We start from the raw sequence: 4,120 nt of genomic DNA on the forward strand, positions 1-4,120 counted from the left end.
TAGGATCCGAACCCGCGGCGGGAGCACTGCTGCGCTCCCAGCACTGCACTCTCCCAAGTGCACCACAGGCTCGGCCCCCATTACACATATTTTTAAAGCTCCCAGTGATTCTGATAATCAGCTGGATTTGGGAACCAATATATAACCCAGCTTGTGAAATAGGTGGTATTATCCCCATTTTTCAGAGAAGGAATCTTAAGACTCAATAAGTCACTTGATTAAGATCAAGTAGCTAGAAGGTGCCAGAAGCAAGATATGAACCCAAGTTTGAGTTAAGGCCTTTGCTGCTGCTTTTCAGTTGAATCCAAAGCAAATACAAACGATATGGTCCATTGCAGAGTATGTTCTTTCTGCTGAGTCAGACACCTTGTCCCATTGTAGGGACTCATATTTGTTGAATAAACCACAAGTAATTGCAATACAACTTGANATGAACCCAAGTTTGAGTTAAGGCCTTTGCTGCTGCTTTTCAGTTGAATCCAAAGCAAATACAAACGATATGGTCTATTGCAGAGTATGTTCTTTCTGCTGAGTCAGACATTGTCCCATTGTAGGGACTCATATTTGTTGAATAAACCACAAGTAATTGCAATACAACTTGACACACTGCCAGAATAGCAATAAGTAAACAATGTCTTGTCCAGAAGGACTTGGTCTTGAAAGACTGATGGGCAATTCCAGCCTGAGATAGGGGAAAACCATTCTTTCTAGGAATAGGAAACGGCAAGGGCAGGAAATTTTGGAAAGAGCACTGTGGTTGGACATGTAGAATACATCTAGGGAGTGGCAGAGAAAGAGGCTGGGAAGGTAGATGGGGGCTTAATCTTGAAAAGCTTTTTTGTCATAGTTTGAACTTCAATCTGTGGGCAATGGGGAACCATTGAGAAGTTTTCACATTTGTTCTTTTAAAAAGTAACTGGCTGCAGCACGGGGAGTAGGGGAGAAGGCTGGGGAGAGGAGCAGCTGAAGATAAGAGGACCAAGTTTTGTGCTGATTGCTGTGGGGCAGATTTAAGGTAAGGGTTGGCCTGAGCCAAGACAGTGGGATTGGGGGCTGGATTGGAGGGACCTCCCTGAGAGAATTGCTAGGACTTAATGAGGAAGTGGTGGGCTATGTGAAGGGGTTTCCATTGGACATCAGGGCTTGAAGTGTGTTTCCCATAGAAACAAGCTGGGTAAGTGCTATTTATGGGTATCGTTGGTGCAGCACACAGTAGATAATTAGACGCTGGTGGACCAGCCTGGAAACCTAGTCAGTACTGGTAAGTGTATTTTTGTGGAAAAATACATTATGAGCTACAAATCCCTCAGCTTGAAAATGAAATTTTAGAACATGATCTCTTCCTGAAATGGAGACAGCTTTGCAGAAGGCCCCAGTGAAGGAGAAGCAATTCTCTTGATTCCATCACCATTCTGTAGGGCCCAGCTTAAACATAATTTCATCAAATAGAGGCCTATCTAGACCCGAAGGCAAGGTTAGATGTCTTCCCGTGTGGCCCACTGGCACCCTGATCTCTGCTTTCTGACACTCATTACACCTGTAATCATTTGCTTAGTGTGTCTGTGCCAGGGTCTGTAAGCATCATCAGGGAAGGGACTGCGCATTTTTCATGGCCGTATCCTAGTGCATAGTGCAGGTTTGCCACATATAGGTGCTTATGTGTTTGATGCACTGAACCGAAATTTGGGCTAGAAAATAAGTTGGATAGGAATTTGGCCTGCTTAGGGAGAGAGCTAATGGCCTGGTCTCCCAGGAGCATTAAAGGATTTTGTTGTTATTCACGTAAGGAAATCGTAGCTCCCTGAAACAGGATATGAGAAGAGGTTGGAGATAACGGGAAGAATGGACTCAAAAGTAAAATACTTTTTTTTTTAAGAAAAAGCAAAGCAGCTTCTGTCTACCATATCTAATGGTGTGAGCACTTGGGCTGATTTGGGCAAAAAGACTTGGTACAGACTGAAGGCGGGCGAGAACATTTGGGAAGATTAATCGAAGATATAAATTTAGCTTTCTCTCCCCTGAGGAATTCCCCTGTGGCCTGTACAAATGCACATGTATTTGGAAAGAAGAAACCTCTGCCATGTCATAGGGGCCAGAGAGACCCACAGGGAGTGCAGAATTGAATTTTAGTCATAGGTGTAAGGGTCATTTAGGAAATGTTTACTAAACTCAATTCGTCATTTGAAGCCTTAACCTGACCCAGATGAATCTGATATTCTTTTCTTCTCTGTCAGTGTGTTGGCCTTTTCCTGATGGCTGGCAGTGATACAGTAAGTGTCGCCGTTAATTAAGGGCACTCACTGTTAGCTTAAGGGAACCTTTGGGTTTTGATCTTAACTGTCTTGTTATAGAAGTAGTAGACCTGGCTGTAAGAATCTAAGATACATCTGTCCCCACAGCCAGGCTCTTATTCACCTCTAGGTCTGAGGTTCTTCCCTGGAGGTGCCCAGACCCCTTACTGAAGAGGAGGCATTGGGATTTTTCATGATCGCATGCATCAGGTAGGGTTCTTTGCAGGTACCCAAAAAGGACTCTGGCTAAGTTAAGCAAGAAGGGAATTTATTGGAAGGAAACAGACTAGCTCACAGATTCCAAGGACCTCCTGAGAAACCTCACATGAAAAGGGGACCAGGGATCCAGAGAGCAGGGATTGATCTCACCACATCTCGCTGGGCTAAACCAGCTCCACCTTTGATTCTGTTCTTATATCTCTCCCTTTAGGATTCAACTCTTGAGTCTTATTGGCCTAGCTTGGACCTTGTGCCTCTCCTCTGGCTAAGAATTCGGGGAAAAACTAGCCACTATAGGGGAGAGGTAATTTTCCAAAAGCAAATCAAACTGCTTTTGCCATAAGAGGGAGGAAGTGAATGCTGAATGTCTAAAAAGCCCCCCAGCGCACTACAGTATGTAAATCACATGTTTAGCCTCCTGGGAGGGGCCTCTGGCTCTCTGGCTTTGCTTTTTTCCAACTCAGAAACAAGACAGTATTTTCTCCCATCTCCTTTTTCTATCTCATCTACAGAGCATTAGTAAGCAATGTACATTTAGCTGAAGATTTTGTGGGGAGAGGGTGAAAAGGGTTGATGTTGAACATCACAGCAAAAGTGACCCCTCACTGGAGAGCAGGGACTGTCTGTCCGGTTCCCCATGTCATCCCCAATACCTAGCTCAAAGCTTGGCACACATTGGCTTTTTGAGATAAATATTTGTCAATTCTTTTTAGCTATCAACTGGCTTCCTCCCTTTCTCTCCATCTTCCCCCACGTGGCCTTTCCAATCCCCTTTAATGTCTTGGTCGATTTAATTCTGGCCCCAAATCTCTACATTCAGCAAAACAAAAGCCTTGCAGTTAATCAGACCTACCCACCTTAGAAAGCCTCATCAAAGATATTCACTGGATACAAAGCAAGACTCTAAGTCAGGGAAGCAGGTGATTCTGCTAAAAAAAAAAAAAATTCTAGCATTCTCCCTGTAGTGGGTTAAATGGGGGGTGCCAAATGATATGTACATGTCCTAATCCCAGAAACTATAAATGTGACTCTTTGGAAAAAAGGATCTTTGCAGATGTAGTTAAGGATCTTGAGATGAAGAGGTCATCCTGGATTATCTGGTGGACTCTGAATCCAGTGACAAGTGTCCTCTTAGAGACATGCGGAAGCTTAGACAGAAGATAAGAAAACGCAGACACACAGAGGCAGAGATTAGAGTGATGGAGACACTAGCCAAGCAAACCAAGGAACTCCTGGAGTCACCGGAAGCTGGAAGAGGCAAAGAACAGAATCTTCCCAACAACTTTTGGAGGAAGTGTGGTCCTGCTGACACCTTGATCTCAGACTTTTGGCCTCCAGAACTCTAAGAGAATAAATTTCTATTGTTTTACATCATCAAGTTTGTGGTAATTTGTTACAGCAGCCCTAGGAAACTAATACATTCCCCTAAAGTACTGTAATAACCTCCCAACTATCTTCTCCCAAATCCTCCAATGCAGCGTGCACCTTTCTACCTCTCATACCTGGAGCACGCTCAATCCTATTTCTGGCCTAACAAGGGACATTGGTGACCATATTTCTTCCCTTCAGGTGAGCCATTCAAGCCCTCTCCAGCACAGAAAGGAAGGTTG

General features: G+C 44.1%; 1 long non-coding RNA gene across 2 annotated transcripts; it reads left to right on the top strand.

Annotated features, from left to right (window-relative positions):
* The first annotated feature begins 911 nt into the window (after positions 1 to 911).
* Positions 912 to 3,879, top strand: LOC103596039. Of its 2 annotated transcripts, none has more exons than XR_551014.1 (2): positions 912 to 1,015; positions 2,422 to 3,879. It is a non-coding gene; the product is annotated as an uncharacterized LOC103596039 (long non-coding RNA). The 2 variants fall into 2 exon arrangements; XR_551015.1 differs by lacking the exon at positions 912 to 1,015 and adding an exon at positions 2,148 to 2,270.
* The last annotated feature ends 241 nt before the right edge of the window (positions 3,880 to 4,120 follow it).

The sequence above is a fragment of the Galeopterus variegatus genome, unplaced genomic scaffold, assembly GCF_000696425.1.
Source record: "Galeopterus variegatus unplaced genomic scaffold, G_variegatus-3.0.2 Scaffold1919, whole genome shotgun sequence".
NCBI lineage: Eukaryota > Metazoa > Chordata > Mammalia > Dermoptera > Cynocephalidae > Galeopterus > Galeopterus variegatus.